At 48.2% G+C, this 11,809-nt stretch overlaps 1 annotated feature.

Moving 5' to 3' along the window:
- Window positions 6,995-9,262: an enhancer, noted in NCBI's record as "VISTA enhancer mm1489". NCBI's record gives its function as "enhancer in: neural tube[5/5] | hindbrain (rhombencephalon)[5/5] | midbrain (mesencephalon)[5/5]" and the evidence as "EXISTENCE:transgenic organism evidence [ECO:0001131][PMID:17130149]".

Consider the following 11,809-nt stretch of genomic DNA (forward strand, 5'->3'; position numbering starts at 1 on the left):
CAGATCTCTTAGAGGAAGTTAGCATACTAGCCCGTCATGCAGGCACCTCAGGCTGCTCAAACAACTGGATGCTGGGCGCATCGTTGTCTTCTGGTGTCCTGTATTTGCCTGGCGGCCGATGCAAATTCCTGAAAGGCCGCCGGAGAGTATCTCTGTTGATGCAGTCTTTCCTTGACCAGGCAAGCAGTGTGGGAACCTCTTGAAGGCGCTTTAAAAAACAAAACAAAACAAAACAACCCGCCAGCTAAGGATTCTAAGGAAGGGTGGATCTGAGGCCAGATAGAGTCCCTAGCTCCTGGTAATACTTTCCCCCAAATCTCACTGTTCCTTTGGTTTTAAAACAAAACAAAACAAAACAAAACACACACACACTCACACACACACACACACACATCACCAAACAAACAAAAATGTTCTTCTATGTTGCAAAGCAAACTGTGGCGGTAGCGCCATAAAAAGAAACCAGGGCTTTGATTTTAGAATACATTGGGAGGTTGATTTAGGAAATAAAGTCTGATTAATATCCTAGAGCACAAAATCAGCAACCTACATCTCTCTATAAATTTGTTTTAGACAGCCAAAAGTACTTCAATGGAGTACAGCTTTGGGGTTCAGTCTGATTGTTGAGCTCAGTCAGAGAAATTAATTAAAAAGTTTTTCTTCGTGTAAAGTTTGAAGCTGCTCAAAGGGGCTAGCAGAAGATTCCTGGCTGGCTAGACCTAGCGTCTGTTTAATTCGTGCTATAATTCCAGACTGACGACTGCTGCTGTCTTGGAAGGCAGCTATACTCACCATTATGCTACCAACACTTGCCTGCTGCTTTTTTAATGTAACAAAGATGTTCTGAGTTGACTGCTGATAATTGCATCATCAAAACACTGGCAGGAATGCACAAAGAAGATAAACAAACAAAAGGAATAAAGGACAACTTGCCTGTGTGTGAGCAATGTCCCCCAAAGTAGCCTCTGATGGGAGGAAGCAAGAGTCTGTACTTAGGTCTGGCCCAGGGAAAGGGACAGGGTTGTGGGCCAGGAGCAGGTCCAATGGGCAGGGTCCTTCCTGTGAAGCAGTGTAAAGTCTGATCTTAAATTCTCACCCTCCCCCACTTCCTAGAGGGATGCTGATGTCAGTTCTGAGCAGCTCTGCCCAGTGCAAGCCAGATTGGCTCCAGACTGGTAAAAGCACCACCTCAGAGGCAAGGGAGGCAAGAGAGAGGCAGAAAGAGAACCAGAATGGAAGCGGGAAGGAGGGAAGGAGAAGAGGGATCTCTTCCATGGACATGGAGACCTAGACCTCAGCACAACACGCAGTTCTCTCTCTCTCCTATCCCATACACAAGTGACCTGATTAGAAAAGAGCTTGGGCTACAGGGTAGGAGTGGTGGGATGTGAAGGAATCTTTTCTGCCAGCATAGTGGATGTTGGATGTTGGATGTTGGGTGTTGGATTTCAGTTCATGTGGGAACTGAAATCCCATTTACACAGGGAGGCATCATTGTCTCTGGCCCGTGGAAGGGATAGAGATGCCTGTAGGCACTTCACTTCCCAGCAAGTATGTTTTGTATGCACACATAAGCACTTATAATAGCCATATCCCAGCTGTGCCCAGGAGTGTTGGCAAGCCCTCTAGGCTCCCCTCTCCTCTCCTTGGTAAACACTCATCGTTTCAGGGTTGCAGTTTCCTTCCTGTGTTGGGGTTCCTCTGGATGCTGACTTTGGAGAGAAAGAAAGAAAGAAAGATCCATCCAGATAGCATGGATCTGAAGGGCTTTCTATTGAGGTGAGATTTCTGAGGAAGAGCTTGCTGTAGGGGATGTACAGCCACCTTTAGCACTTGACAGGATTACAGAATTATTCCTTCCTCGTGCCCTAGATAGAAATAACAACTTTATGCTGTGATTCAGCATACACACTAGGTCCACATCAGATGATCCAATCTGTATGATGGAAATGACACCACACCATTGAAGACTCAGCCCTCTTTGGACATCAGTGACTTGTGTCCAGTCCTTGATGGGCTCAATCCTGCATGGTTTTTTTTTCCTTCCCACTACCTTGCAGCCTGTCATATGTAGTCATCAGTTTGTGGACAATGGGACCATTGCTGGGCAGTCTTTGTCCAGGCAACTGACTCTCATGCCTGACTCCACAGGGTGGAGTCCTTTGTTTCAACTTCTTCTGAAAGCTGTGGTTACCAGACCCTGCAAATCTAAGGAAAAGTCAAGTGGGAAGTCAGCAGTCTATACCTAATGAGTCATTGCTGTCGACTGTGGCTCTGTACAGTACCACTTCATTGCAAAGGCCATGCAGTCCCTAAAGGCATACTTGTTGGAGATTTCCTTTACAATTTGTCAAAAATTTGTTCTAAGGGTTATTTTACCCAGAACTCTGGAAAGACAGAGATCAGTTCAGAGGAGCTCTGGCAGCTAGCAGGTGTGATTAGGAACTCTTTGGAAAATGAAGCACATTGGTAGGATCTGAAATGCACAGATGAGCCCTAAGACAACAATGAACTCGGGTTTGCAAGATCATCACATGAAAAACGGATTCCTAAGAAATAAGTGTTGGGGAGTGAAGAATTTATTGGAGATGCCAACAACCTGGGTAAGAGCAGACAGATAACTTGAGTCACCATTTCAGATCTTGGAAAAGTGAAGATATTTATGAATCAGGAACAACAAAGATCAGTAAACCTTTCCCCAGTCCCCAAGCCTACTGGTCTGGTGTTAACTGAAGGTAGCAAATTCCTTGTATGACATTCTCTTGAAGTCAGAATGGCCCAGCTTTGAGTCAATTCTGTAGTTAAGAATTGGTTTCCAGGGCTGGTGAGATGGCTTAGTGGGTAAGAGCACCCGACTGCTCTTCCGAAAGTCCAGAGTTCAAATCCCAGCAACCACATGGTGGCTCACAACCATCCGTAACAAGATCTGACTCCGTCTTCTGGTGTGTCTGAAGATAGCTACAATGTACTTACATATAATAATAAATTAATTAATTAAAAAAAAAGAATTGGTTTCCATGATCAGATCAGAAAACAAACAGATCACAGGGCTGGAGACAGCTCTTGGGAGTGAGAAAGGGAAACAGAAGCAACTCAGGAAGGAGCCACTGGTGGCCACAGCTCCCTCCCTGTCCCAAAGGAGGGCCATGAAGGAGCGAGGCATAGCATGAAGACAGAGGTACTGGGGCCTCAGTCCAGTCTAGTCACCATACTGTAGCAAAGACTGGTAGTAGCCATGAGTCTTCAGGGAAGGGCCTGTTTGATGCATCCTGAAGAGTAAAGAGTGGACCTGAGGATGCACTTTTAGTTTTGGGTTAGTTTTGTTTCAAATTTTATAAAGCGATATGTTTTCTTGCTTCTGCATACTTACAATTTTTGGTGTTGTTTTGTTTTACGTATCTTTACATATCTCTGACCATCCTGAAACTCACTGTGTAGACCAGACTGGCCTGAGACTCAGAGATTTCCCTGCTTCTGCCTCCTGAGTGCTGGGATTAAAGGCATTGGCCACAGCACCTGGCACTTGGGATTGTTGTTGTTCAGTGTTATATGGTGAATCACATTGCTGGGTACTGGGCATTTTGGTATATCTGTAAGTGGTTGTTTTAATCCAACATACTTATTAAGGCTTGTGTTCTTTTAGAGGTCAGAAATCCATTGCTGTCCTGACTCCACATAGGGACTAGCAGCTTGGAGAAGTTACACGTTCTAAATAAAAATCAAAGTGGCACGCCTCAAGCATTAACTCAGAGGATCTTTTGAAATCAATAGTTCTGCAAGTTCTGGAAGGTATCTATTCTCTAGGATGATCTATGGCGACATGTATGCAAAGGCACCGGACATGAACAACACTTTCAAGCAAAACTCCAAGGTGAGGAACTCCTGTTAGCAGCAAGCTCCTCATCAGCCCCTCAGGACATCAAATTCATTTACTGCTTATATTGACTTGTTATTTATTTATTCGTTATATATTTTGTTCATACAATGCATTAGATCATATTCTTTCCCCTCTGCCAATTCCTCCCAGATCGCAACCTTCTTACTCAGCCAACTTCATGTTCTTTCTCTCTCTCAACAAAACAAAACAAAACAAAACAAAACAAAACAAAACAAAACAAAACAAAACCAGGAAACCCAACAAAGCACAAAAGCCAAAACTCAAAACAAACTTAAAGAAAATCAGTAAGAGAAAAAAAAAATGCTGAAACCAAACAAAAACAGCACAAAAATCCTCGTGTTGGCCAACTACTCTTGGGCATGAGGCCTGCCCTGGGGTGTGGTAGATACATCCAGTTATACTCCATTGGAGAATTCCTAGTCCCAAAAGGTGTGAATTGCAAATAGCTCCTTGGTTAGGCATGCTAATTTAAGTCGACTTTTCCTTTTCGGTGCTGGGATTTTTGTCTGGTTTGAACCTGTACCAGTCTTGTGCATGCTGTCAGAGCTTCTGTGAGTGCATATGTGCATCAGTCTGGTTGTGTCTGGAAGACACTGTTTTCTTGGAGGCATCCAATACTTCTGGCTCTTACAGTCTTCTTGTTGCCTCTTCTGCATATATCCCTGAGCCTTGAAGAGAGGGATTTGATAAAAGGATTCTATTTAAGGCTTAGTGTTCCAAAAATCCCTCTCTGCACAGTGTCTAATTGTGGATCTCTTTGTTAATTAACATCTTCTGGAAGAAGCAGCTTCTCCGACGAGGGCTGAGTGATGTTCTTTTCTGTGAGTATAGCAATATGTCAAGAGGAGGCACTGTGTTCTTATGTTCCTTTAGCAGAGTAATACTAGTGGGTCTCCCCCTAGGCATATGTCCTATCCAGTCTCAGGTTCTTGGTCACATTAGCAGTGCCATATGTGAGTTTTATTTTATGGAATAGGCCTTAAATCCAATCAAAAAGTGTTTGATTATTCCCATAACAATTGTGCCGCTATTGCACATTTGGTTTGGGGAGACAAGTTCTCTCTACGTAGGCCATGATGACCTTGAATTCATAGTGCTAAACTTGTCTTTGCCTCGTGAGTCCTTAGATTAAAGACATGAACTGCTATGCCCAGGTCCTCATTTACTCTTTTAAGAACTTAGTTTACTACTATTGTGTGTATGATTGGGAATTAGCACTTGCCAGGGCATAGAGATGGAGGGCAGAGGAGGATTTTGTAGTCAGTTCTTTCCTTCCATCTCTGTATGTGGTCCAGGGATCAACCTTTGGTTGTCAGTGCCTTTATCCTCTGAACCTTCTTGCCACATTACCCTCCCCTGCCCCCATCCCCATTCATTTTCTTTTAAATTTTTTTCAGTTTATTTTATAAAACAATTTTTAAGGCTTTTGCTTTTTTTGTGGTTTAAACACACTCTATACCGGAAGTAGATACACATAGGAATTTTACAGTCGGCAGCACGGGCCTCTACACTGTATTCTCGGGTCTGGTCTGCATTCTTTTTGTTTGTAACAGAAATCTCTCTGTGTAGCCTTGGCTGGTGTCTTCGTCGCTGTTTTGTTGCTGTGAAGAGACTCCGTGGTCAAGGGAACTCATTGGGTTGAGCATAAAGGAAAACACTGAGTTGAGCTGGTTTACAATTTCAGGGGCTTAGTCCGTTATCATTATGGCAGGGAGCATGGCAGCAGGCAGGCATGGTGCTGGAGAAATAGAATAAGAGCTACACCCTGAATTGTAGGCAGAGAGAGAATGAGAGAGAGAAAGAGAAAGAGAGAGAGGAAAGAGAGGAGGGAGAGAGAGAGGGGAAGAGAGAGAGAGAGAGAGAGAGAGAGAGAGAGAGAGAGAGAGAGAGAGAGAGAGAGAGAGAGACTGGGCCTGGCCTAGACTTTTGAAATCTCAAAGTCCACCCACAGTGATACATTTCCTCCAACAAGGCCACACCTCTTGATCCTTTTCAAATAGTACCACTTCCTGGTGACTAAGCATTCAACTATATAAGCCTATTGGGGGGTTGTATTTTTATTCAAAGCTGGCCTGGAAGTTGCCATGTAGACTAGGCTGGCCCCCACTTCTATGTGTGCTACAATCAAATGCATGTGCCACTACGACCAGCTCTAAATTCTTGAGTTCTGTTCTGGGGCAGTCACATCATTTGGACGCACATTGGTCCTTTCAGATTTTCCTTTTAAGATTTCTCACACAGAGCTGCAATTGTGCTTGACCAGAGCCAGTTGTCTTCCAACTGAGGCCAGGCCCTCTGTATGTTCTGCCCACAGCCCTTAGATCCCAGCTAGATTTGGGAAGCATTGTGGGAAGACCTCTTTCCTACAGTCTAGATCAGCTTTCTGTCACTAGACAAATACTCAAGCTAGGGCTTCCAAAGTCTCAAACCATAGCCACTTGTCCCTGTTGTTTTTGGGCTTGACAGAACATTGTGGTGGGGCAAAGCCGCTCACTTTGTGAGCAAAACAGGGGAGGGGTGAAGTGGGCAGAGCCAAGACACCTGCTCCCATGGCACCCCTCCACCTTGACCCATCCCCTACAGAAAGTGTACAACCTCCCATAGTGCCACAGGCTTGGTAAATGGGCCCTTAGTGGGGTTTTAGGGTCAAAACCTAGGCTCTGGAAGCCCCAGCAAACTAGACTTGACCACTCATCTCTGGTATGCAGAGAGTTAAGTATAGTGAGAAGAAAAGAAAGGGGATTCACTCAGGGTGGCCACATTCCTCACATCATATTAACAGTAATGACTGTTGGGGAGAGCAAAGTCTTCAAGGGTCAGAGCTGTCTGCAAGTTGTGCAGAGAGCTCCAAAATATGCAGCGTTTGTGGGTTCTCACCTGTACTGGGTAGACTTTGCAGCTATACAGCTTCCTTTGAGTCATCCACACTCTTGGAAGTAAGCCCTTCCTTGTGTAAATAACTCTAGATTGGAATAGTTCCTTTGCTCTGTCTGTCATCCCCACCCCCCATACCGCTTTTGGTGTGAATAGACATTTGTTCCCATCTCCTTGGTGCTGGAGTGGAAGTGGATTACACAATGCCAGCTCAGCAGGTGTGACAAGTCCCCAAAGACGGTAAGGATGAGAGAGCTGATCTCCCCAGATATCTAGTCCCTGGAACCAGCTAATGGTTACAGGTTGGGCAATCTTTCTTGTGCCCTGGGACTCTAACTCCTGTGCAACCAGGCCTGTGGGTTCATCTGGGCTCTTGGGCTCCAGTGTCTACTTCAGGTAGCATGAGATTGTTTAGCCTTTGTGGGGCCAGTTCCTGCACACAGATGATGCAAATGAGCAGGACTATTCTCGGGTCTGTAAGCCCAAAGAGAAGAAGGTTTTTTGAGGCATTGCAAAACAAATACATTGTGATCAGGGTTTGGAAAATGGAAACAAGGACATACTTGTGGTCATAATAGATGACAGCAGTCCCACCCTTAACCTCTGATGAGTAGGAGGCCTTGGGGCTAGGGCTAGGGTAACAGGGTAAGACATCCTTAGAGATTGGTCCCAAGAGAAGATCCCTTGCCTGGCTGGAGTGTTGCCTTTCCCAGTGATGGGGAGGAGGAGCATGCATCTCTTACTGTGATGGACAGCACAGATCCTCCCATTCCTGGACCCCCAAAGTTTCCATAACCAATAGGCCCCAGGTTGGTTTTAACTCTATCCTTCTCCTGACTCATTGAATCTCAAGAGCAGAGCCATGGGGACTACAAAGGACCCTCTCAAACCCTCCACCCGTGCCCAGACACAGTACTGAGCGTCCAGGTGTGCCGGGTATCAAAACCTTGAGTCAGGTGGGCATGAGTGCTCCCAGGATGCAGGCCAGGGGAGGTGGCGCTGTTCACTGGAAATGTCTGTAGCATCCTGGAAGAGGTTGGTTAGTCTTGTGGGTCTTGGGTGCTTGAGATCAGAAGTGGGAATGAAAGCGGGACTCTTGAGTTGGAGATATTCCAGACAGCTGATTTTCTAGGGGCTGTAGGTCCTTCCCTTCCCTTGCCAACGTATGGGTGAGTGATGCCCTTAGGTCAGCTCACAACAGGGTGAGGAGGGGTCAGAGGACGCCCTTTCGATTCAGCCTTCTTCTCACTGTCAAGGGAGCTCCCCAGCTCCTCCAGTCCTCAGAAGCCTCTTCCCCAGTCCCTCCCCGCCCTACTACGGAGCGGTAAGGGGGGTGGGGGTGGTGGTGGTGGTGGACAGTGCTTGTCCCTCCCACAGGCAGCTCCATCAGCCAGCACGCCCTAAGATCCTTGGCTCCCTTTCCAGCCCCGTTGAGAGAATCCCTGTGGCCGCCGCACCCTGCCACCTCGCTGGCATCTGTAACGGAGTTTTTGTCGGGATGAGCTGACCGCCGCGCCCCCAGCGGCGTCCAGATGTTGTGAGCCTCGGGCCCTTTTAATCACTGCCCGGCGGCTGCGGGCGCTTTGTTCCGGGTTCGGCAGGATTCTCCCAGGCGGCCCCGCCGCGCAGGGCACTGTTCAAAGGGCCTGGATAAACAGGCGGTACACTGCGCGGACAAAGCACGGCAGTCTCCGGCGGGGCGGGACCTGGGGAATCCGCGCCGCCGGCCGCCAGGCGCTTTGTGCGCCGCTTAATGAGCTGGAAAATACAATTGGCTTCCCTGGCTGTGAAAATCGTTTCAAGGACCGCGGCGTCACTTGGCTGCTGGGAGACCCCGGAATTGATCTCCTTTGTCCCCAGGGTCCCAGCATATCCTTGCTGGGGAGGCGACCAGGCTTTGCCTCTTGCAGAAAACCCCCAAGCAGACTCTTAAGTATGAGGGGACCCAGGATTCCAAGCTTGAAACTCAAACTAGACAGCGGTGCAGTTCTCCGGCCAGCTTCTGGGTGTAGACACCCAGAGGTGGCTTCTGCTTGATCAACCCTGACCAAAAGCCCCGGAAGACACTGGCTACTCTAACTCTACTTGCACAAATACAAGCAGCCTTCAGCTTTCAGACTCAGAAGCGGGTGGCTTTGCTGTACAGCAAGTGTTTCCAAACCACGGCCAGCTTATTCAGTAGGTTAACAGATTGCTGAGCTAGGGAAAAAGTGTCCAATGTTCTTGTGTCCATTTTCCTCACATTTTCTTAAGGTTGACCCATCGGGCTGCAGATGCTAATAAAGAGGCCAGAGCAGTCAGCACTAAGCCCCAAAAACGGTCATTGAGGAAGTGAACACAGGGCCTTCGCTCTGGCCATTTTCATTCTCTGCAGAGTGGGCTTCCACTCCTTCTCCATCCTGAGGAAAGAGCACATTCTTCCCTATTAGCCACCTCAAGTGGATATTATATGTCAAGAAACAAAATCTGAAATTGGGGCTCTGCACAGAATGGCCTGTCCACCTAAGTTTAGGCTTTGAGCAAGATAGGCAGGAAACAAGCCCCCTCCCTCGGGGCAGGGGCAGGTCCAGACCAAACCTGTGTTTGTAATTGGAACTGGAAGAATTGCCTACTTTGGACCCCTGCTACCCTGGGCCTTGGTCATAAGGTAAGCCCAGACCCAGCACCAGCTGAAGTCCAATTCAAATGTCAGTTATAGCAAGATTTAAGGAATAGGGTGAACATCATGAGGAATAGCACCTGTGGAGGTACTGGGCTAAGTGATGGAGAGGAACATGTCTTGGTTTATTTGTTTGTCGTTCTGAGAGAGTCATGGTATATAGCTCTGGCTGGTCTGATAATTGCTTTACAGCCCACTCTGGCCTTGACCTTGAGGTTTTCCTCCTGCCTCAGTCTAAGTGCTAGCATTTCAGGGATGTACTGCCAGGCGTACCAGGAATGCACTTTATAAGTAGAAAGCTTACAAAGAAGACTGAATGAGATCCTTGCCAATGATCCTAGCACTCAGGAGGATCATGAGTTGTAGGCCAGCTTAAGCTGCACGGTGGGAGACCCTCCCTGGAAAGGGATTAAGAAAGCATACAAGCAGTTTCATGTGTTCCATCAAGGCCCTGCCCACCTCTCCCTTTCTTGGACCTGGGCAGGGATTTAGTGTGTAGAAAAGCAAGACCTGCTGGGTTACCACAGTCAGTCCCTCAGCCAATACAGAGAGACCTCAGCCCACTGGGGACGTGTAATCCGGCTTAATCCTGTCAGCAGCCCTTCCCCATCTCTGCAGGCACTATGAGGCCACACACGGTGGATTTAGCTGATCAGAACTAGACTTCTGATCCCTGCAGATACTAGGCTCCATGAGACCCTGGGGTTCCAGCACACAGGTTTGATGCAGAGTGTCTCTACTGATGAGCAGATGTGGGGCCTTGTCTACTTTATCAGAAGTAAAGTTGAATACAAAAGGCAACACTGTCTTGGCTTGGCTGAGGCTGAGCCCAAAAAACAAAGCAGCAGTTTCTCTAGCTATCCTTAGTCAAGCAGTCAGCATCAACAGGATGACCAGATTGAACCAGAATCTTGAAGACAAGGATGTCACTGGGCATGGTGACACACTCCTTTAGTCCCAGCACTTGCAGAGCAAGTTCCCGGACAGATAGGGCTACACAGAGAAACCCTGTCTCTTCCAGGAGGAGGAGGAGGGGGAAGGGGAAGAGAAAGAGAAGGAAGAGGAGGAGGAGGAGGGGTAGGGGGAAGAGGAAGAGAAGGGAGAGGGGGAGGAGGAAACTTGATGACTAAGGTCATAGCTTTTACTTTTAGGAATAGCCAACTTAAAAGTGTTTGGATGAGAGCTAAATGAAAGGTCATCCCATTGATGCCGGTACTGTCCTGGCCAGTCCATGAAGCCTGGCCAAAGGGAAAGGGGATTGTGTGGCCAAGTATGACCCATCTACTCTGTACAGAGGCCTCAGGGCAAGTTCCAGTACTTCAAGAACAGTACAAAATGAGGGCAGTCTCACAAGGAAGAAACAGCAGGGTGAAGACCTCCCTCAAAAGTTGTTTGGCAACAATAATAAAAGCAGGCAAGATGTTTGGTGTGGTCAAGGATTACCTGAGATGGAGAGATTCCAGCAGACTCACATGTTACAAGTGCCTGGGGATAGATAAAGCCAGTGATCGGAGAGCAATGGACGGTGAAGGAAAGGAAGCGTTTGTCCTGAAGTGGATGATGGAGGCATGAAGCTGTGGACTGCTATGGCAGACGCCTAGTGGAGTTGGGTTATAGTAACTTTATGGCCCCTGGTCTGGCCCAAAATACTACCTCAAATCTTTGCAACTGAAAACACTGGTCCTTTAGAACTGGCCTGCTTGGAGGGCTAGACCCAGGGCTGCTCAGCAAGATGGATCAGGGTCTTCCAGGTTGGTTCTACCAGGGTATGTGAGGCCCGGGGTGAAGGGGAGGGAGCGCCTAGGATACAGGACGCCTGCACCAGAGCCCTCCGGGCTCGCGAGTGCCTGTCTCTTTGTCATGCACATGAGGGCTCCGCGGCTGAGAAAGGGTCCCCTTCACTGCTGAGACACACGGAGGGCACTTTTCTTCCTCAGTCTTCGGCTTGGCACATGCCTGCTGCTTCCAAGTGGCCTCTCATTCAAAGGGCCCGGCCCCCATTCTTTGTCCCCCTAGGTGCCCGGCCCGCGGCCCCTGGCAGCTGCTGCGCGTTCAGAGGCTCTATAGAGCGGGCTCTGCAGGTGAGCTGCCGGTCAAAGGAGCTTTCAGGCGTCACCAGGGAGCGGACTTCGAGCGTGTCACCACTCGCGGCGCTGGCACAATGGCAGCGCCACTCAATGGCTACCGCCCCGCCCCTCACGCGCGTGCTTGAGGGCCGAGTTGCAGATCGAGAGGAACGCGCCAGCCGGCCCAGTCTCTCCGCCTCTCCTACTTATTCCCCCACCCCATCTCCCTTCCCTTCTCCTCCCCTTTACCCCTTCATTTCCCTTGATGGCCTCCCATTCATCCTCCCTCCTCCGCCTCTTCTCTTTTCTCCC

Source organism: Mus musculus, chromosome 7 (assembly GCF_000001635.26).
Source record: "Mus musculus strain C57BL/6J chromosome 7, GRCm38.p6 C57BL/6J".
Lineage (NCBI taxonomy): Eukaryota > Metazoa > Chordata > Mammalia > Rodentia > Muridae > Mus > Mus musculus.